Below are 22,859 nucleotides of genomic sequence, written 5' to 3'. Positions count from 1 at the left end.
ACAAGACCCGCTCGACGAATAACGTTTATAAAACGTCATGTCCGAGCAATAAAACAATAAAATACACACGTACCCAAAACGGGTCGTAGGGTTAATTGATGGATTTTAGTCTTAGGGTTGGTAAGTAATTGTTGTCTTCTCATTTTAATAATCCTGAGCCCATTTCGAGAGCGCTATTAATAATGCTTAGGGCACATTTTTTAAATTCCCAAATGTCATCCAGCTTATTAACAGCCTTCATTTTTTGTTTAGTTCTTATTTGTTTTGGACAGAGCGTTTTGGTTTTGGCGCGGTCATTTCGACCTTTCGTTTTTTGTCTCGCGCCGCACCAACTTGGAAGATGAAATATTGTTTACAGATAATTACTCATATTGATAAATACTTTTCTATGATTCCGCTTTGTTCACTCCGGCTTAGGTCTCTCGTCTCTACCTAACTCTACCTAAGTACTACAAAACTACCTAGTGTTTGATAGCTAAAACCTATAACAACACTTAGGTAATGTACTGTGTACAATAGGTATGCGAATTAATAATCACGATAAAGATACGAGATGAAATGTTCTAATGTGGAAGAGGTGGATATTATGTTGTATATCTATGGATATGGTAGCAATTACCGATGATTAAGTAGTCGGTGAGCAGGTAAAGTCAATATACGTTCCAAGTATACCCAACCATGTCATATTAAATTATGGAAAACCTAGGAATATGATGTACCTAATATAGGAACATGAAATATGGTGTACAGTTTACTACAACTTACCATGATGACAATTGCAGATATACATAGGTACCTCCTTACCAACAGTCAAAATCTGTAGTAACAACATTGAAGGAACAACGATTATTAGGACGCAAAAGCCGCTAATTGTAGGTAATAACCGGGATGGTAATTTTTACACCACAAATACTCGGGACTTATATTTTGATTATTTAGGTAGGTATAACCAATATGTCGTGTGTAATGTGTAACATTTAACAGCTTTAACTGTAATATTAATAGGATCTTAAGCTAAGTGTCCACTAGCAACAAAGTTAGCAGAAGTTACTTAATTTCGGCACGTTTTGTGCACTAAAACTTGCATAAATTGACATGACAATGTCAATGAACGCAGGCTTCTGAAAATTTTATTGCTAGTGGACACTAACTTGTTTATACCTATATTACTTATAAGTGGTACGCGATTTCACGCAATTGATGGACAATAAAGTTTAGATAGGTACATAGAACAAGATAAAACAATAATTATTATTAATATTAATTGATTAATATTAACATCAAACCAAAGTAAGCTATTAATAATAAAGTCCCTGGGCACCAACAAAGATGGTCCGCAAAAACATGCGACTAAATGAATAAATTTAGATTCCAAACCACGTGATCGATAGACCCATAGATCGGATCTATAGATCATATCGACTTTGAAAATGGAATGCGTGAGTAAGACAAAATATAATTAATGATTCGTTCGAAATTCGAATCGCTCCGGTGCAGACAAGTTGGCGTCGTCGCAATAAACAAAGGGCAAAAATGTTTTGTTTCATTTTGAGATACTTATTTAAGTATTATTTTATATTTTTTACACGTAAAACGTTTGTAGTTTCGTACAATTAATCATTCCGAGCTTTATTGTTGCATCTGTTGCGTCGACTTGTAGATCGAGCGGGCTTTTGTTGAGGATGGACTTATAGAAGGCCATTGTTGGGTTCAAAAACTTTACCACCTGTTAATGGAAATAACGGTTTTGATTGAATTTAATAGAGCAACGAAATAGATTACGATGAGATATCCCAATGAGTCTTTTTATAGTGACACAAAATTCAATGGACAGTTTATAAGAGCCGTTACCTTATGATAAATCATACCAGATATTATCTATTTTCTACAAGTCGAAACTTGGAGCTGTGGCACTAGAATGTGACAATATTTTGAGAAATCAATACATACGAGTATAATATGCATGAACAGAGATTACATCATCAGGATTTCTTCGATGCACTCCATGCCGCTGGCATAGGTATACGTACTGCTGGCACACACCTATTTTCAGAAATAGTGTGTAAAAAAATGAGTCCTCACGCGCCATTTTAACTTCTTCATCATCCTCATCATCAGCCTGTAGAAGTCCGCTGTTGGACATAGGCCTTCCCTAAAGAGCGCCACCACACCTGGTCCTCAGCCTTCCTCATCTAGTCACTTTAACTTCATGTGTCAAGTCAAAAGTACGATTTTAGTCCAGTTGACTATATCTACCTACTTACCTACTTATTCAAAAATGCGTTGCGTACGCCATTTGTAGCTCTGGAGTCTGGAGTCTCTTGACGCACAATAGACGGAAACTTTAAGTGCGGAAACCTGTCCAAAAGAAAGAAAGAAAGAACATTGACTATAAGTAAATCCATTAGGATACAATAATAGTCCCGTGATTATGCTAAAGTGACTGGACTATATTACCTACTAATGTAATGCACTATCTTGTGGGAAAGTGATTCGCTAACACAGTGTCTAACACTGAATGATAGCCACCGAGCTCATTTGACATTGGTTGGTTCTACATTGTTGCTTCACTGAGCGATACTAAAATTATTTTTCGCAGAAAACCTTCAATGGATTAAAAATAAATGTCAAATGAGCTTGGTGGCTAAAATTCAATATAAGAAACTGAGTTAGCAAATCAGTAGACTGAAAGCTCAGCCGCGCGCCCGGTTGCTTTCTCGCAACTTTTACTTCACAAGTAAAAAGCGTTCGGAAGCGAAGATGCGGGCACATACTAGTTATTGATATTTTCTTCGATTAGGTAGGTACCTGCGATGAGACGACGAAGGTAGGATCATTCGGTCCATTCCGTGTCCTGTCATAGGAGTCATCCGTCATTGCAACTCGCTTGGCCCGTGGGAATATACCTACCTACTACAGTCTACATCCTTATCCAACTACAGTCATAAATTATATTGCGCATCGAAAAATTGGTTTTGTCTTAGTACCTATGTATTGTAAAATACATAATAAAATTAAAATAAATAAAAATAAAATCATTTATTTCTACCAAATACAAAATCATATTTTTGTTAGTATTGACACGTACCTTAAAACTAATTATTATAAAATTCTTACCAAAACAATACTGTGCACCTGTTTTCCGAACTAGTAGAAACTGTGTCTCGGAAAAAAATATATAATAATATAATAATGGGGGGGTTCTTAGTTCTGTGAGTCAATGCTGTACCTATCTATAAAATGTTATTTATGTGATATAAATTAGATTTCTGTATTTGTGCACTATGTTTTCCTACAAATACCTAGGGATCTATATCTATACTAAGTAATTAATATCTGCGCTAATATTATAAAGAGGTAAAGTTTGTAAGTTTGTTTGTAGGAAGTAATCTCTGGAACTACAGAACCGATTTTGAAAACTCTTTCACCAGTTGAAAGCTACATTATTCCTGAATCCTGAGTGACGTGGGCTATATTTTATTTTCAAAAAAATTAGACATCCCTACGAAAATTGTACTTAACAAGCTTTCCTGCGAAGCTGGGCCGGGTCACTAGTGATCTATAGAACTATCAAAACCATCGTTGCCATCGGTTATTATTTTGTATATTCAAAGAATAGATTTTGATGATACAATAAAACAAAATAATACAAAATAATAAAATCTCGTGACGTAGCATGAATGAAAGCTATCGAGTGGGTTCTATCACTTGTACCCTTTTCCCGAGACAAGACCTGTGACAAGCATCGACAGAAAATTTTAAAAATTCAAGAAGTTCAACTAGAAAACATTCTTATTTTAATGATGTCATTTTATCCCAACATGACAAAAGAAGAGTGAACAAAGCGACTCTAGATTCAGATAAATTATAGTTGCTTACTACTTATACTTCTATAACTGTAGTAGTAACTATAAATTATGATATAGTTTCTCGGAACACGATTCATTTATCTATTCCGAACCACTAAACTATAACATGGGTTAACTTCACTAGCTAAAAAAACAAATGGATGTGCGACCAGATTTTTTCTTTTTTTTTAGTCCTCATCGCCCAACCTTCAGTGTTTTTTGTAAGCCGTTATGAAAATTAAATTATAGGTTATAATTTTAATATGATGGGTGTATAATATATTATGTCATTTACAGAAGATCTGAGATCTTATCTTTTGAATTTTTTGAAAGTTTTGTAATAATTCGGCTCTTTCACTGCAGGCACGGTAATGATATCTATACAGTATTGTAACTCGGCCGTATCTTTGAAATTAACACCTACAGCAGCGCGGTACGTAGACATGCGATAGGGCTGCCCGCCTCCGGCATTTAAATTACATTTGCTTACTTTGTGTTTAAATATGTACTTGTCATTTGCCTACTTTGAGTTTAAATATGTACTTGTCATATTAAACATGTACTTGAACGTATTTTTAGTGAAAAAATCGCGCGGTTATCAAAAAAACAAAACACCGTCCGTTCGTCACTGCGGCACAGTCGCGACTGGCCGCACCGCGAGCGCACCGCGAGATCGAGGCGCGTAGGTATAGCTCGCGTTTCGCCCGTTTGTAAGAAGTGGGAATACTGCATAGATAACATTACCGTGCTGCAGTTAGGTAGGTACTTATCTTTTGTTGACTAAGTATTACTTGTGTTGGGCTATGCTAGTTTCGTGAAACTGATATTATATCCACTTGATCGTACGAGTAGGTTTGACCTGTGCCATGTTAATTTTGGTTCTTAGGTCCCTAACTACATAAGCGTATCTTAAACGTTGGATATAGGTTATTAATTCTGAAAAACTAATACATTATGTAGATAATTATGTATTGCGCTGTAAATTCAGTGCCGATTTTCCGCTGGAATACGTAGGTATTTAAGTAGGTAGTTTTTCTTAAAAGATAAAATCTAAAAAAAATTGGCAGTGTAATTTGTGTTACCTAAGTATGTATTTAATATTGTAACCGATCTACTACAGACTGACCAACAGATTATGAGAAGACGAACATATCAGCTAACATTTAGCTAAAACTTTCTAGGTAGGTATAGGTATTAGGTTTAAACCTTCTAACCTTCAAATAATATGCTTCTGAAGAAAAATGATTATTAGCCACCTACTAATTTAAGAATTGTCAATATCTTAAAAATCGATATGTAGACAATCCATAAAGATCCTATCTGTAAAGAACTCCGCATAGACTCCAATGCCGCCTGTGAAATCTATGCTCGTTTTTACTTTTTTCAAAAAATGCCGCTGCGACAAAAGACGATGGCTATTTGAGATAAAGAGACAATAAATAACACTTGGCTTTAAGGGTCGTATCTAAAAGGCTATTTATTTTTAATAAGTTATTATTAAAAGAGCGGAGCGAGGCCAATAATTAATCTATGATTAAAACGTTTTTATTAAGGTTTAATAATAATTTAAGCAAATGATGCATAGGTAAGTACCTACTTGGTAATCTTGTAAATTTTATTTAAAATATATAGATACCTCTTCTCATAGACTGATTATTCTATATTGTGTCTCCATTAAAAAAATCTGTAGCTATCTATAAACTAGGTATTAATAAAATACCAGATGAAGCCCGCAACTTTGTCCGTGAAGGCTTAGGTTTTAGAAAATCCCGTGGGAACTCTTTGATTATCCGAGATAAACAGCTGTATTTGTTTCTGTTTCCCGGATGCGAGCTAGCTGTACCAAATAGATGACGCCTGCTAATTTGTCCACGTGGAAGTGAATAAGGCCGCACCGCACCAGCGACAGCGACGCGAAGGCGACGCAAAAAAATTGGTGGCTGCACTGCAGAGGCAACAAGCCAGTGAATCGCGCCTATACGTCGCGTAATGACCGGTCGCACTTGTTAGATTCAGGCGATTGAGTTTGCGTGTTTGGTGGCCGCACTGACACTGAAAAATAGTGATTTGACAGTTGACACTGACAAATTGATTTTTAACAGACTTTCAAAAATGGAAGAGTTGTGTTTTCTACCTGTGTAGGTACATCGAAATCTCCGCGATTTCTGAAACGATTTACGTATTTTTTTTATCGATAGAGAAACTTTGCGATATTGTCCCATAAAAAATTTGGATTCCAACTCCTCAATCGTGATGCTGCAGGCTGATGACCACCAAAACTGATGGGATTTAGAAACCAAGTATGCCTATAAACAGTGTGGTTTTTAACTGAGATAGTATGGGGAAATCCAAAACCATAAAAGATACAGGAGAACTGTCTTAGGAACCTTTAGGCCTTTTTTCAATTTTTTGGTCATGCGTGAGTTGTCCATAAAAATCAATGAAATTGACAAAAAAAAAATTTTAATGCCGATCGACTCGGTGTCATGTAAGGATCGTTTCATTGTAATGAAAGAAAAAAATTGGGACAGCGGAAGTTGGTCAAATGTAAGCAAATGTTTATTCATACAATAGGAAGAAGCAATGTACTAAAATATCATAGTCGACCTACTTACTCGTGCACAAAGCACTCAAATGATTTGAAAAAAAGTGTTCCATAATTGAATTTTTAGTCGATGAGTACTACTTATCTTGTCGCAACTCATCGCACAAGTATATCGCTCTGTCGCTACAGTTGAGCGTGTCGGTGCGGCCACAATGATGCATTGCTGCGTATTTGATTACCTATAGATCGCGCCTAGTCGCCGCGTGTCGCCGTTGATAGTACGAAAATCAAATGTCGTCGCTAATAGCCTAAGCAATTCATTCAGTGCGGACACTCAGGTTAGCTGTAGTAGGTACATTTGAAAAAATCGCATGATATAAATCAAATAAATTTCACATGCCGCCGCGGCTCGGCCATCACCATTATTTGTTTCTGCGTTGTCGCCGTCACGTCGCCGTCGTCGGTGCGGTGCGGCCTCGGCCTTACTGAAAGTTGAAATCTGAAATATTATAAAGTTCTACTGACTGTACCTACCCAGACTGTGTGCTTAAGAAAGTAGAACCGCAAAGTCCCATTATACCGAGAATCAGGTAGGTACTTTACACTTCGATGAACAAAAACGCTTAAAGACAACTTTATGGGAAAAGTTTGTCCTTATAATCGAGGGGAAAGTTACCTACTGTTATACCTAAGGGCGCTGATTCTATAAGAATTTGAGTTGGCAGTCAAACTTTCTATGATAAAATCTGAATCAAACTATGGATTTTTGACTAATATATCACACTTCTTCGGAATGGCGATGCATGCATAGGTCAACCCTGAGCACTAGAAACTACACAAAGATCACTAACTTAGGACGTGTAGCCTCAATAACAGGACAAATTATTGTTCGTTAAACAGACACCTCTCCCACTTGATGCCTCCAGTCTAGCACCAACATCCCTCTATGCAGAGCAGGTGTGAGTGACGGGCCATCGTTACACGTAACTACTACTCAAATGCAGCGGTGTATCTGCCCAACGAGAAGCCTACATATGGCTCCCCAGCAACACTCCCCGAAGTCCTCACCGACCTGAGTGGCCTGCTAAGATTTTCTAAATATTTAGGAATCTAATGTACAACGGCCACCTACGTCTGTGCGGAAAAGATACGATCATTCACCAAGAGTAACAAAGAAAACTTGTATCTCAAGACATTTTCTGCCCTGGGCGAAAGGCGGTAGTCGTTGCCTAGCAACGCGCGGCGGGTGGGCGTGGCAATCGATATCACCCTAGTCACCTTCACCCTGACAACCCTGCTCCTTTCACTCTCAAGCCAGATAATTGCAAGCTTTCTGTGAACAGGTAAACTTTGGCAGCGGAATTGATTTCAGTCTGGACAGTTTAATAAACATTGTCGCGTGCAACCTATTGTTGTTTTTAAATAGGTAGTTACCTATCTGATTTCATTAAGGAATTATCATATTATGTTATAAAAAGTGCTTTTCAGTATTAAACGCGTAATGAAAATGTTTTTGTACCGACTAATAGCGTTTAAACTATCGAGATTGTGTGATATTTATCTAATAAAGGGATAAAAGTTTGTAAGTTTGTTTGTAGGAAGTAATCTCTGGAAATACTGAACTGATTTTGAAAATTCTTTCACCAATAAAAAGCTACTTACATTATTCTTAAGTAACATAGGCTATATTTCGACATTAGACATTTTGTAATAACCCAATTATACAAAAATATTTTCAAGTTTATTTTTGCCTAACGTTTGTGCACAAACTGAGTGAAGTCAAGTCTTTAATCTCGGCTTCGCATCGTCATCAAAAAGAAATTGCTCCTTATTTAAGGCTGTCAAATCCAGGTATTGATATTGTAGCTCTGTAGCTATGATTAGTGCACAAAGATCGCTGTCGTGCACACGTTCCGGTGGGGCGCGAGTTACGGGCTGTCACCGCCACGGCTGCACTACCTGCGACTAATTTAGATGTTTCCCTCGTCGGCCATGCAGTCCATGAGATATGGATTTAATAATCGTTTCGCTTTGAACCATAATGAGAAAATAACCTACCTACCTACTTGCTGTCTTCAATTTTGATATTAATTTTAAAAGATTGAAATGTAAGTTATCGACTCAATAATGAGCCAAAAATTGTGAAATTAATGTTGAAGGGAAAGAGGTTGGTAGTTAGTGGTAACTATCATGCTTTGCATGCTTTACGATATCATAGACAGTACCTAATATAGGCATCGATAGCAACAGGTTTCCGAGATAAAAAGTTGCCTAGGTATGTCAATTTCTGGAACTCTGTACCTTTTATCCTATTTTTAAATCGGTTTAAGTCTTGGGCTGTGAAAAGCTAGCAGACAGACAGACGAATTTTCGCATTTAGATACTAATATTAAAGTATGGATTGGATTTATAATATTACTAGCTTATGCCCGCGACTTCGTCCGCGTGGACTACACAAATTTTAACTATGAGATTTTAACATTATGAGCTTAATAAAATATGTTATACTGCTAATTGCAAAAATATTAACCACAAAACTTCTTTATAGACACTTCAAAACTGACTGAGTTTCATACAAACTTCAAACCCCTATTTTACCCCTTTAGGGGTTGAATTTTGAAAAATCCTTTCTTAGCGGACGCCTACGTTATAATAGCTATCTGCATGCCGAATTTCAGCCTGATCCGTCCAGTAGTTTGAGCTGTGCGTTGATAGATCAGTCAGTCAGTCAGTCAGTCAGTCAGTCACCTTTTCCTTTTATATATATAGATGAGTAAGTAGTGATGGGCTATGATGGCCTATAAAGTAATATTGATAAGATTTTTTTATTCATAGGAACGAAAGTTACTTTATACCTATTAATTTTATCTTTATGCTTTCTGTTTCACATATACTTACTCTTATAATAACGTAAAAGGACTTCATAAACAAATGAATACTTAAGTTCTTTTGTTTTTGTTTTCACCGTTTCCTAAACAAAAAAAAACCATTGTTTATTTAGTAAGTGTTGGGGAGGGATTCAAAACAATTCCTCGGAGGGTTCAGTGGACTGTATATTTTCTTGATCACAATAATTATTCACTATTTTCAGGTTCACAGTACTTCAAGTTCTAGTTCTTCTCGGTTCAAAGGCAAGAGGCGAAGTGATTCTATACAACAAAATCGATCTTATATCTAATTCTCCCACTCGGCAAGCTCATACGGTCATACCGAGCGGGAGACAAGGCGATCGCGGGTGGTGAAGGCGTAGCGGGGAGCGGGGGTGTCAGCGGCCGACCAATCAGGGTCAGTCATTGCCGGCGCTGCGCATGGCTCGAAGCTCCTGTCCGCAACAGTAAGTATAAATAGGCGTACAGTCCCGTTTTCTCCCCAGATTCCGTGCTCGGCTTCCGCCCCGCGCGGACGTTTTCTAATGCGCTCCGTTTCTCGGTACCGGTTTGAACTCTCGCGCGAGTTCGCCAGTGTCAGTGCAAGTGCCATTATCAGTGCCATCGGATTGTTCCTGCGTTGTGTGTAGTATTAGTGTAGTTCTAGGATCCAGGTTCCGTGAGTACACTAGTCTAAGCGCAGCATAGGTCCACACCCCCGTCACCAAAGGGCGGGGACTCACATTAGGGTCACACCTTAGGTACTCACCTCCCTGCCTAGGCAGGGGGGACCTTTGAGCCACCGGGTCCACTATGGGCCCCAACCAACCCGACCACCCCGCTCCCGGGCCCCATCAGGGCACATTTTTTCCCCAGACATTCTACAATGACGTAGACTTGAGTGCCCTTTTGGCCGATCTCACGACCCGAAACCCAAGCTACCTCAATAAATTTAAGGTCGACCCGTCCCGGAAGCCTACGCGCTTCGACATACCACCGGAATCTCCTCTCTCGGCTATGACCATGGAGGACGACTCGGACTCGACATTGATTGACAAGGAGCCTCACTCCAAGACCCAACCTGGGCCTTCAGCCCCAAAACCTATACCGACCGACGTTAAGGAGCCTCACTCCGAAACGTCCCCAGCCTCCTCTGAAACAGAGGAATTCACGACGGTGCAGACGAAGGCCCAGAAGCGAAAGCTGAAGGCCTCCAAGTCCCACGCAAACCCACCTAAAAAGGTGGGCGTTGCAGCCCCTTCAGGGCCCGGTACTCAACCCACAACCTCCCAGGCAACCCCCGAGGAGGAGTCGGAAGACTCCCCCATGGAGGATTCGCCAAGGGAAAAGGTCCCTCCCCTTTTTATTAGGGAAAAACTCAGCTGGCAGCGCATCTTGCCACTGTTAGACCAGCGGGGCATCTCGTTCACGAGTGCCCGCTCGACCGCCATTGGAATCAAAGTCCAATGTCCGACTTCAGGCGACCATCGCCTCCTCACCAAGACTCTCCGTCAAGAGAATGTAGGGTTCCATACCTACGCTCTTCCCGACGAACGCGTTCTACGCGTAGTCATTCGCGGCCTTCCGAAGGAGCTCGATACAGAGCTCATCAAGACAGACCTCCTTTCCCAGGAGCTGCCAGTCCTGGAGGTTCACAGGATGTATCATCCTAGAACCAAAGTCCCTTACGAGATGGTGCTCGTAACTTTAGAACTTTCCCCCGCGGGTAAAAAAGTTAATAATATAACCTCAGTGTGTCGCCTTACTGGCCTCAAAATAGAGCCCCCCCGTAACCGCGGCAGGATGGGCCAATGCCATCGCTGCCAGATGTACGGCCATTCCGCAAGGAATTGTTTCGCCCACCCTAGGTGCGTAAAGTGCCTAGGGGACCACGGCACCTCCGACTGCCCCAGGAAGCAACCAACCGAGGAGCCCCCGAGCTGTGTTCTTTGCAGGTCTCAAGGGCATACCGCGAACTATCGCGGATGCCCTAAAGCCCCCAAGGAGCAAAAGCGAAGGGTCAAACCGGCCGGCCGCAAACCTACTGCAGCTCCCCAACCCACCCAAAAATTCGTCCCTGCGCCGGCTCCGGCCACCAACGCATGGGACAAACCCCTTCCCAGGACTAACCCTCCTGCGCCCAAGCCCACCCAGGCACCCTCGGCCAAGCCCGCCCAACCAGCCCCGGCCAAGCCCGCCCAACCAGCCCCGGCCAAGGCTTCCGCGTCTACGCCTAAGCCCCAGCCCCAGCCAGAGCAACCGCTCCATACATCCGCAGCGGCAAACGCTGCGGATAATCTCAAATTAATAGAAACCGTCCTCGCCTCTATTGACATAGTGGAGATGGAAATTTTCGCCCGGACCTTCAGGGAAGATCCCAAAACAGCCATTACCCAACACTTGGGTCTACTCATCTCCATAAACAACCTTAAAAACCTATAATGGATAGTACAACCAAAGGTAGATTAAAACCTCACTCCTTAGTGGTCGCGTTTTACAACGCGAACGGCCTTATCGACCAAATGGACGAAGTCCGCGAGTTTGTATGTGCACATCAAACCGACATTCTCCTAGTGCAAGAGACCTTCTTGAAACCTAGTAGAAGTAATCCCAGAATTGCTAATTTTAATATAGTCAGAAACGACAGGGCCACTGCTAAGGGTGGCACTGCTATATACTACAGAAGGGCTCTTCACTGCACTCCTCTCGATCCTCCACAACTAACCAATATGGAAGCGTCCATATGTCAGGTGAGTATGACTGGCCATCCGTCGGTCATACTAGCATCCGTCTATCTCTCTCCCTCGAAAGATCTGTTAGAAAGTGACATCCGCGCACTTCTCTCATTAGGAGACTCCGTTATCGTGGCCGGAGACCTTAACGCCAAACATCAAAGTTGGAATTGCCGCTCCCCGAACTCACGCCAACTCGAAAGACTGACGCACCGCCCCGATCTTAACTTCATAGTTATAGCCCCTGACACACCGACTCGTTATCCAATGACCGACAATTCAACAGACAGACCGGACATACTCGATATAGCTCTTCTAAAGAACATCGCCCTTCAGGTGAGTCCTTTGGAGGTGCTGTCCGAGCTAGGTTCAGATCACCGTCCCGTCCTAATGCGGCTAGGACCCCCGCCCACCGCGGCCCCCCCGACCAAAACAGTCATTGACTTCAAGAAGCTCTCAGAGCATCTTAAGTCTATAGACTCAGTGCACATCGCTCAAATTCCTGACATTATAGGTAGTCTAGATGAAGCGCATGCAGCCTCACTGCACCTTACTAATCATATCCGCGATGCTCTAAGCGCCTGCTCCCGACAGATGCCGAACGGTTTCACCCGTCGACAGTTGCCGGACGACGCCAGAGAGCTCATCACAATCAAAAACGCTAAACGTAGAGCCCATGACGCATGTCCTAACGCCGACAACCGGAGAGAACTCTGGAGAGCCCAGAGGGAGGTAAAGGCTCGCCTTGCCGAACTCCGCGACGAACAATGGGACAGGAAGCTGAGTGAGCTCAAGCCATCGCATGTAGCCTACTACAGCCTGGCGAGAGCTCTCAAAGCCGACCCTGTCTCGGCCACTCCTCCGCTTTTACGTCCCAATCAACCGCCCGCCTTTGAAGATGTCGATAAGGCCGAATGCTTGGCCGATAGCTTAGAAGCCCAATGCTCCCCGAGCACCATCTCTGTAGACAAGTCCCATATAGAACTAGTCGAAAACAAACTAGCATCTATCTTCTCTTCCGCCCCAGGTGGCGATCCAATCCTCCCGACGAATAGCGGCGAAGTTCGTCAAATTATCAAAGAATTTCACGCCAAAAAAGCCCCAGGCCCCGACTCTATTAATAACAAAACTCTAAAGTTACTCCCCGACGTATTAATCAACCTCCTGGTTGTCATTTTCAACACCCTCATGGCGGGATGCTCTTTCCCCGACAGGTGGAAAGAAGCTACCGTTATAGGCATCCCCAAGCCAGGGAAACCTAGGAACCTCCCTACTAGCTACCGCCCCATTAGTTTGCTCAACACCCTTGGCAAGGTGTATGAGAAAGTCATCCTCAACCGACTTAGGTCCGCCGTAGAGGAGAAAAACCTCCTCAACGACGAGCAATTTGGCTTTCGAACCAGACACTCATGTGTTCATCAAGTGCACCGCCTCACGGAGCACATCCTTCTCGGTTTCAACCGATTCAAAACGAGAGGCATCCCAACGGGAGCCCTCTTCTTCGATGTAGCCAAAGCCTTCGACAAGGTGTGGCACGCCGGCTTGATCTACAAGCTTTACCATCTTGGCGTGCCCGAAAGACTCGTACGTTTACTACGAGAATTTCTCACCAATCGAACTTTTCGCTACCGTCTGGATGGGACCCTATCCTCCCCAAGACCTCTCCGAGCTGGAGTCCCTCAGGGCTCCCTGCTCTCGCCACTTTTGTACGCGCTGTACACCAGCGACATTACCAGATCCCCTCATGTTCATATAGCCCAGTTCGCGGATGACACCGCTCTATACAGCTCCGACTTAAACTACCGAAACGTTAAAGCTCGACTCCAAAAGGCAGTCAGTAGCCTAGGCCACTGGTTCCGCCTTTAGAGGATAGAGGTTAACCCGGAAAAAAGCGCAGCAGTGCTCTTTCAAAAGTCCAAAAGGAAATCACAAAACAAACTTCGACAGACTGAAATAACTCTTTACGACCGCCCCATTCCCTGGCAAACTAATACCAAGTACTTGGGTGTAACCTTTGATGACAAGATGAGCTTCGCCGCGCACAGTCGTAGAGTCCGCAAGAACGCAGCGTATGTGCTCTCCCGTCTTTACCCCATGATTTGCGCAAAGAGCAAAATGTCACTTCGACATAAAGTCACGCTATACAAAACGTGCATCCGCCCAATAATGTCTTATGCCTGTGTTGCATTTGCACACCTGCCGCCCTCCTCTCTCAAACCTCTCCAAGTCCTACAGAATAAGTTTATGCGTACGGCCACTGGCTCCCCGTGGTACATGCGCAACGTGGACCTCCACAGAGACCTCCAACTCCCGACAATAGCTCATTACTTTAAACAGCTTTCCAAAAACTATTTTGAGAAAGCCATTAGACACCCCAACCCCCTAATAGTTGAGGCAGCGACTTACACCCCTGACCGAAACGACCCCCCAGATAAAAGACGCCCTAAGCACGTCCTTAATGACCCCGACGATCAAATCATGACCGACAATGCACCCTATCTCGTAGGGCTACACAATTCAACCTCATCACAGCGTCTTCGCCGGCGAAGACGAGGTCCCCGATTTCTAACGTCACCCGGACGTGGGCTCACGCCACGGCCTCGGGGGCGTACGGACTAACCAACAAAACCGACAACTCCACCCATCCCAACGTCATCCTAAGCCGTGGTCCGAGCCTCACAGGAGGCGCCCTTAGGAGGACGTTGCCCCCCGACCTCTCAAATTATTTCTTCGAGCCCTAGGGCCATAGAGCAGAAACAAAGAGGAGATGTTGTATTAAGATTTCCCTATGAAATATCGAGTGACATTTTGCGGGGTGAGGGGTTGTGGAACGCCGCCCACTTCTCAATTTTCCATCTGCGGGTTAGTAGCAAAACTACTCGCTTAGCGACCTAACATCGATGTCACTACATAGTTCAGCTATCTCACACTAGATGTCAATAATCTAGAACTATTTTAATAATTACGTATAAAATTACTTACAAATGAAATGTGATACCATTCATAGCATCAGAACGTCTGTCTGAATAACTTTGACACGATAAAACACAACACTTCATCCTTTTGTTCTTAAAAACGCGAAAACACACCGATAATACGAGTCTCAATATAATATGTGAACCTGACGAACGCAGACAGCATACTAACTAAGGCCCCGCCCACAGTGATGACGTCAGGACCTAGTTGAAAATCACAGTGCACAGTTGCTTAGGCCAACTCCTCTTTGTTTCTGCTCTATGCCTAGGGCTCACCCCCAGGCGGAGCTTCGCGCTCGCCAACCCCCCCGGTGACGCTGTAGCGGCCAGTAGGGCCTACGCAGCATAGTCAATCCGAAACAACACAAAAAAACGTTTTCTCCCTAATTAAAACAAATCGTCGTATTCACAGGGCCCATAATGCCTCGTCCTTTCCGATCTTCGATCCCGACTGATGCACGATCCGTCCCGGGAATAATATATGGACCATAAAACCACAATTACGTTTTATAAACACTACATTAATAACTACTTTATGATTGTATTATTTATTTTATGTAATATATTATGTTGTGTTGGAGACTTTGATTTTTTTCTAAACTTATAATGCTTTCAAATATTTAAAATTTCTGGCAGAGTACACTCCATTAATTTATTGTATTGGGACGAGTTATCTTAGTATGGAATAGGCTTTTCTACATAAAATGCTCACATTCGTGCATTCAACCAACCTACGGTATAGGTGCATTCACGTGACAAGGATACAATATGTCACCGTTTTAGCTTTGTTAACGTAAAATAATAATATGTAAACCTTATACCTATTATGAATAAATTAAAAAGAATTAAAAAAAAAGAATATTAGCTATGCTAATCATGACTAATATTCCCCTTTCCCCTCCAACTAAAAGTAAAACTTGTGCTAGGAGCAGGTACGACATAGCGCAACGAATGCGGGGCCTGGACCGGCCACCTTTCGGAATTCCGTCCGCTCCTCAACCGTTGAGCTATTGAGGCTCTATTATTATTGCACAGCTATAGAATCAACAATTTTCGTACATACTTGTTCTGTCTTATGTGACACAGTTTCTAACTAAAGCAGTTGTTAGCGTTCTTTACTTTTAAGTCAATCAATGTAAAGAGAAAATAAAGATTGTTTAAATTATTTTTTCTTAATTTTTTATATAATATCTTATCTAAGGTTAGTAGGTAGGTACATTGTTGCATGGTTGCATAAAAGCGTGCGTGCAGTCAGTAGGGCACGAAAATATTTTTAATACAGTTGCTCAAAAAGCGGCGTATTGCAGGGACGTATAGCGTTCGGGATGTGGGCTATTATATACTCGTGCTTTTTTTTTACCTTTCCCAAACTCGTGCGTTTTCTTTCCCAACTGTCAAAATAATGTCCATTAAAAAGAAAAACCAACCATGAAGTTTTGACAAAAAAAATCATACTTAGAAGTTTTTATGATTCATGTAAATACGTATATTTCTAAAAAAAAGCTACTAATTTGTTTCAATATCAGATTTAATGATTTGATTGAATGATTTTGGTTAGGTTTCATTTCATTTCATCTCATTAAATTTCATTTTCATTTCATATCAATAAAAAACTTCTACTGAAGACTTGGCTGTATGGGCATTTGCCCTTTGCCTACCAGAATGGGTGAAGAAAAAAAAACTCTGCTTATATTCTACGGTTGGCGCCATTTTTCAGAAATTTTCTTTGCGAGTTTAGTTGTTTGGTGCACAAAATGAGTAGTTTCGACCCTAGTTTTTTGAATTAACACCACCGAAACATTGCACAAAATGCTTCGGAGAACATTTAACCGGAAAAGTCAAAAAGTCGCTACATATCTACATACGACGAATTTATTGCGTGGAGAGAATAGAGAAAAGCAAATAGTTTTTCAGAAAATGTTAAGTTAGTTGAGTTTATTGTGTTTTTATTATTTTGTTAAATTGCTTCATTTTTTCGCAACTGTATTAAAAATAGTCGTTCAGTACACGTGCGGAACCGTCATTGCAACTTGTTCCGACTGTCGGAACTCTTTGCAATGACAGCCTTTCCACACTTGTAATGAAATATACTATTTCGTGCAAAATATATTTAAAGAGTAGCATATGTAGGTACCTAAACCTATCTTTATCGTTGCTGATTAAGTTAACTTCCTCACTTCATCAATATTGACACTTCTCTTTATTGTTGATAAATAGATTGAAATTAAAAATAAATCTATATATAAAGAGGATTATCGCACCCAATCTACTGATACAATTAATTATTTCACTGTGACGCGACTACAGGCGCTGTCGCTGTGAGGTGCAAACCTTGGTGTATGTTCATTGACCTACGATAATATTAATATCGACGCGCAATCTTACCAACGCGTTGGCGGGTTTCAATTACCCAATTGTAAATAGAATTAATATAATTTTATACAAGAACTGATGTTTGTTTGCGTGTATGCGCGCGCGTGTATTTGTGTATGTCCAATGTCCATAGGCAGTAAGTACTAAATGTTTGACAAAAGTCCCATAAAAGTTAAGATAATAAAAAAAATCGGTCAAGTGTGAGTCGAACTCGCAAAGTTTCGTGGCGGCAATTTTGATATTTTTAGTACGTACTTGTTGTTATAGCGGCAACAGAAATACATACATATTCTGTGAAAATTTCAGGTCTCTACCTATTATATTTCACGAGATACAGTACGCTGACAGACAGACGGTCGGACGGAGTCTTAGTGATAGGGTACGGAACCCTAAAAACAAATCATGTACATAATCGTAATTAAATGAACGTTTATTTAGTAACAGTGGTGAATCCACTGATCATTACCGGTATTTGATCAGGGCCTTACAAAATTAGTAGGTCCATAATGGATCCTTATTATTCTATAATTTAATTTTAATAAGTCCGTTTCTATAGTAAACCGTCATCCAGGGTCCGACTGGACACAGGCTCGCAGCCGCCCGTCGACGTTGAGCGCAAGCGGGACGCGCGCACTAAATTTAAATATTTTAATCCTTAATTTAAATTTTTGACATTTTTATTTTATGTTGGTATTCGTGTAGTTTCATTTTTGATGTTATTTGTCATATTCAGGCGACGGTGCAACGCGTCACTGGCGCCTTGCTGCATTCGTTAACGATTACAACAAATTGCTATGTACGTATTATTCGGGAAAGTTAGATATTACTAATTTGCTTAACCACAATAAGGTAGTGCAACTGAATATTAAGGTATTGATATTTATTCGAGTGGCGGGTAATTTAGTAGCAAATTAATTCGAGCCAGCAAAGTAAAGTACCTAAGTAGGTACCTTTTTTTTGTTTTTTGCTGGGGAAAATGCACTTATGTATTCCACAACAAAAGCGGGTATGTGGGACTCGCTGATCGCACTTGCACTCACACTGCTCAGGATACCCATAAAAAACCCCAGCGCCGCAGACCACAGTCCGCGGCAGTAATAAAGCGTCACAGGATCCCAGATATTGGAAGCGACTGAGACGTCCCGACGCGCGATGAACCGACACGGTTTGCACCTATTTCCTAAGGCGGGAGAAGGTGAATATAGCGTCTCCTTCTTCTCCCCTATCATTTTCTGCGAAGCGGGTGGGCGTCAGCGTCCAGCTCTAGTCGAGCAAGTACCTAGTCTAGTTCAAGAAGTGATTTAGTAGTAAATCTATTTATTTTTTATTTTTTCAGGCGAATAGCTGTCCCCGCCACGCAGAGCTGCTCATTGGTTCATCAAGTCAAATCCGAAGTCCAAACTTGTCATTTTGGTCAAGTCTATAACTAACTGCTACAGTACAATTTCTTTCAGAAAAGAATTCGTAGCTAGCTCATATTTCTGGTTTATCTGTTCTATTAATCCATTTTCGTATCCATAATATTTTTTATTGCACAAACTTCTTTCACTTCTTCTTAAATAGCCAACTAAATATTCCTATGTCTATTTGCAAGATGAACAGGGTGGAATGCAAGAAAGCTAACCTCTATTCTCTAACAAATGCAACTACACCACTATAACGTGTGCACCGTAGGTACGCGACCGAATTGCGAATGTTTTAAGGTAGGGAGAGTAGGTACTAGGTACCAATTTTTTCAGTTACTAAATTACTCGACACTCATCTTTAACTCTCGTGGTTAAAAAACTTTCGAACTAGGCTGTAAAGGGAGAGAGACCGACTCAGGAACTTGACGTAGATTTTAGAGAAAAGAAAATCACCGCTTACAAAATAACATCCTCTACACTATCGGTGCTAATAACATGACATGACTGATTCAATAGTAAGTAGGTAGGTGTGAAATACATATGTAGGGTTAGTAGTAAATAATAAGTAAATCAAGTAAAATAAAAGTGTAATATCCTAAGTAGGTATAGAAAATAAATATAAAATCAAAAATCCTACTTACCTATCTAGTATCTACCTAATCCAATTTGTAAGCCAACCGGATGATTAGATAGGTAGGAACGGATTTAATTTTTTGCCCATATCTAAAATTTATCATATTTATTTTGTTTATCTTAACGTTTAAAGTTCGTTTGATTAGAAGTAGGTAGCTACTTGGATCTTTTTAGGGTTCTGTACCTCAAAAGGAACACACACAGGACAGACAGACAGACAGACAGACAGAGAGACAGACAGACAGACAGACAGACATGACGAATCTATAAGGGTTCCGTTTTTTGCCATTTGGCTACGGAACCCTAAAAAGGACTTCAACGAAAAATAGCACTTTCCACTGTTTTTAAAATTTAACTGCTGTAAAAACTCGAATCGAAACTGCGGTATACAACTCCGGTTTTAGAAACGGTCCTGTAATCTTTCGAAACTCCAGAGTTACACCAAAATCGGTATTACGGGGCTCAAGTCATAGTCGATAGACTGCAGATTGCTAAATCTGCACTTTGCCAGATCGTGGTGTATTACGGCCAAACTCGTCTCATTCTGAGAAGAGACCCGTGCTCAGTGCCTATTGAGCTGGCGGCGATAGGTTGATGATGAGAGGTAAGATCGTTAGACAGCGTTAACATTACCTACTTGGGATAAGGTCCCGCGCAGTTACATTTGTCGCGGTATTATTTTTATGACGTCCATAACTTTGTTCATATATTATTTCTTATTTTCTGATGGCTGCCAAAACTATAGGCATCTATCTATTGTTTCTTGATGAACACTTATTATTTGGCATTGTATTATATATTTACAATCGTACTATTTACCTACTCTTTAATTTGAAGGTTTATTTAGTATTAGGTATATTAGTACGTACCTACTTACCTAAATTATAAAACAAGTCGTGTGATATAGTGTCACGAAAAAATTAAGAAATTAATTTGAATTATCTACACGTACCTAAGTAATAAAATAGCGAGATATGGCAATATATAAATATCTGAGTGGTCAGATTTTCAGTAATTTATGTCTTACTAAAGGAAATCGTGAGATATAAATACTTATCAGTTTACGATACCTTACCATCGTAAAAATAAGTAACACTTTTTAATTATGTAACCAGCGTTGTGGTTACATCGTGTAACCACAACATTCAGCTGAGTTCGGGCCTTTTCGTTGGCACGACACATTTTAGATAATAGGTACCTATTAGATTTTAAGGAATGTTTTTTTTTGTAAATATTTGTGTTTGTGTTTATCATGTGTCGGATCAACCAATAAATGTACTTCTATTCTATTCTATTCTACTCATATTTGCATGGTGGCCATTTTGAAACTTTTACTAAGTAATTATTGTTATAGCGGCCAATAGAAATAAACATTTTGTGAAAATTTCATATCTCTACGTATTATGGTTCACGAGATACATCCCTCTGACAGATAGACAGACGGATGGACGGATGGATAGCGGAGGCTTAATAATAGGGTCCCGTTGGCACCCTTCGGGTACGGAACCCTAAAAAAAATGAAAATGTAACATTGTAAAGATGGCTCCTTGTGAAGTTGTTATGAATTTTGACTTAGTTGACCACGACGAGGTGGCCGAGTGGTTAAGGCGTTGGACTGCTAATCCAATGTGCTCTGCACGCGTGGGTTCGAATCCCATCCTCGTCGATAGGTTTTTGATTGTCTAATTTCTCAAAAAAATGAGGTGCTCATTGCATTCATTTTGTTTAGGGCCGATTTTTTAATTGTCAAATCATGATTAACCGATTTTTTTTGTAATTTTGACAGTTTCTGTGTTTTATTACCAATATAAGTCATTGTTTATTAACGATAGGAGTCTTACAGCCGCACTCAGAGTCGCTAATCGTCACTTAAGATTGAGTTAAAACGAGACAGATTTATGCGAGAGATATAGCTCTGTCTCCTTTTAACTAAACTTAAGTAACGATTAGGCGACTCTGAGTACGGCTGTGAGTCTTATTTCTCAGAAAACTAAGGCACCCATTAGATACATTAGATTTTTTGACATTTTGACAGTTTTTTGTATTGCATTCGATAAAACTATATTATTACTTATGTTACAGTCTAAAGCCGTAATGCCGACAGTTCGCGATTGGCCTAGGGCAATCCCCAAGAACGTTTAGTTCAAACCCAAAACTTCGGCTTCTGCCTGATGAGTTTTCAGCCCAATCTAGAAGTGCCTAAATTTCTATTCTGAAGCCAAATTGGTAAAATTGAATGAAGCAATGTGTTTGAACACGTGATGAACTCGCGTTGAACATGAATTAAAAACGAATGTACATGTTGAACAAAAGTTGAATAGGTACACGTTGAATACGCAATGAACAGGCGTTAATCAAGCGTTGAACAGTCGTTGAGCTAGAGCTAAACATGCGTTGAACAGTCGTTGAGCTAGAGCTAAACATGCATTGAACAGTCGTTGAGCTAGAGCTAAACATGCGTTGAACAGTCGTTGAGCTAGAGCTAAACATGCATTGAACAGTCGTTGAGCTAGAGCTAAACATGCGTTGAACAGTCGTTGAGCTAGAGCTAAACATGCGTTGAACAGTCGTTGAGCTAGAGCTAAACATGCGTTGAACAGTCGTTGAGCTAGAGCTAAACATGCGTTGAACAGCCGTTGAACTAGAATTGATCACGCGTTGAATATGCATTTTTTGTTTTTTTTTTTGTTTTTTTTGTTTTTAAAAGAATATTAGCCATATTAAATGACTAATATTCCCCTTCCCTCTCCAATTAAGCGTGAGGCTTGTGCTAGGAGTTGGTACGACAATAGTGCAACGGGCGGGATTTGAACCGTCGACCTTTCGGTTTTCAGTCCACTCCTATACCGGTTAAGCTATTGAGGCTCGAAGTTGGCTCGGCATTGAAGTTGTGTTGAACATGCATTGAACTAGAGTTCTGTCATTCATCTATATTTTTAGCCAACTTCCAAAAAGGAAGATTCTCAATTCGGCGCGTTTTTTGGGCAATCGAGATTGACTTCAATTTTGCAAAAGACTCGCAGCAAACACAAGTGCACTGTGCAGTTACAATACCATACATTCAATAAGTAAGTAAAGTAAGTGCAAATAATTACACGCGGCGGGACGGCACGCGTCGCGGCGTCGGCGCGTGGCCTCGTCGTCTCCTCCACATTGTTGTCTGCTGTTATTTATGAATATTGTTGCGCCGAATATCGCCGACACGCGCCCAGCCCCGGTGATGTGTACACGCTCTTGTGAACACTATAAGCTATCTGGGTTTAACGTGGTTTCAACTTTGGGCTAGTCAACAAGCGGATGACGTGTGTGGTGCAGAATGCAGTTTTAATTGTTATTTTTTTTATTTAGATAAAAGTTAGCCCTTGACTGCAATCTTACTTGGTGGTAGGAAGGTAAGTGATATTATATACCCCTCTAGATTCTACACGGCATCGTACCGGAACGCTAAATCGCTTTAGTAAATCGCTAAATGGCGGCACG

General features: G+C 40.9%; 1 non-coding gene across 1 annotated transcript; it reads left to right on the top strand.

Moving 5' to 3' along the window:
- The first annotated feature begins 20,963 nt into the window (after nucleotides 1–20,963).
- On the top strand, nucleotides 20,964–21,045 carry TRNAS-GCU (transfer RNA serine (anticodon GCU)). The gene has a single exon. It is a non-coding gene; the product is annotated as a tRNA-Ser (tRNA).
- The last annotated feature ends 1,814 nt before the right edge of the window (nucleotides 21,046–22,859 follow it).

Source organism: Maniola hyperantus, chromosome 4, assembly GCF_902806685.2.
Source record: "Maniola hyperantus chromosome 4, iAphHyp1.2, whole genome shotgun sequence".
NCBI lineage: Eukaryota > Metazoa > Arthropoda > Insecta > Lepidoptera > Nymphalidae > Maniola > Maniola hyperantus.
Note: the sequence above shows the minus strand (reverse complement) of the source record. Positions and strands in the feature narration are given on the sequence as shown.